Raw genomic sequence first — 1,213 nt, 5'->3', positions numbered from 1 at the left:
GAATGATCCGGGACTGACAGCACATCCCTTTTAAACAGATAGAGACACGGAATGATCCGGGACTGACAGCACATTCCATTTAAACCGACACAGGCACGGAATGATCCGGGACTTACAGCAAATCCCTTTTTGAACAGACGCAGACACGGAATGATCCGGGACTGAGAGCACATCCCTTTTGAACAGACACAGACACGGAATGATCCGGACATAAATCATAATTATGGTACGTAAGTTTCTCTTGCAGAAACCTCCGTTGGCCTTTTCGAGAAGGAAGGGACCTGACCTTCTGGATGGACTGAATGAAAAAATACTGAACATCGACGAGGATGGGATTCGAACCCACGCGTGCAGAGCACAATGGATTAGCAATCCATCGCCTGAACCACTCGGCCACCTCGTCGCATGAAAAAACTTGCACAAGCTCCTTTATTCAAAATGGAAATACTGGCTATGTTGCCAAACTGAAATCAAAACAATAAATGCTGGACATCCTCAGCAGGTCAGGCAGAATCTTTAGATATAGAAACAGAGTTAATATTTCATGTAGGTGACTATCACATGAGTAATCTATTACAATCCTGACTTGCGCCTTGCAGATGGTGGGACGGCTTTGGGGACTCAGGAGGTGAGTTGCTCGGCGCAGAATATCCAATCTCTGACCTGCTCTTGTCGCCACAGTATCAATATGGCTGGTCCAGTTAACTTTCTGGTTCATGGTGATCACCAGAATGTTGATGGTGGGTGATTCCTGGAAAGATTCCATGAATGAGGGGCTTTAGTTTCATGGATAGACTGGAGAAGCTGGGGTTGTTCTCCTTGGAATAGAGACGGTTGCGAGGAGATTTAATGGAGGAATTCAAAATCATGAAGGATCTGGACAGAGTAGATAGAGAGAAACTGTTCCCATTGGCCGAAGGGTCAATGACCAGAGGACATAGATTTAAGGTGTTTTGCAAAAGAGCGAAAGGTGACATGAGGAAAAACTTTTTTACACAGCGAGTGTTTCGGATCTGGAATGCACTGCCCGAGGGGTGGTGGAGGCAGATTCAATCATGGCCTTCAACAGGGAACTGGATAAGTATATGAAATGAAAAAAAAATACAGGGCGACAGTGAAAGGGCGGGGTGGGGTCTTGCTGGATTGCTCTTGCAGAGACCCGGTACGGACTCGATGTGCCGAATGGCCTCTTTGCATGCTGTAACCTTTCTAT

General features: G+C 46.2%; 1 non-coding gene across 1 annotated transcript; it reads right to left on the bottom strand.

The window, feature by feature from the left end:
- Window positions 1-321: 321 nt before the first annotated feature.
- On the bottom strand, window positions 322-403 carry trnas-gcu (transfer RNA serine (anticodon GCU)). The gene has a single exon. It is a non-coding gene; the product is annotated as a tRNA-Ser (tRNA).
- Between the last annotated feature and the right edge of the window lie 810 nt (window positions 404-1,213).

This window comes from Heptranchias perlo, chromosome 20, assembly GCF_035084215.1.
Source record: "Heptranchias perlo isolate sHepPer1 chromosome 20, sHepPer1.hap1, whole genome shotgun sequence".
Lineage (NCBI taxonomy): Eukaryota > Metazoa > Chordata > Chondrichthyes > Hexanchiformes > Hexanchidae > Heptranchias > Heptranchias perlo.
This window is presented reverse-complemented; position numbering and strand designations above follow the sequence as displayed.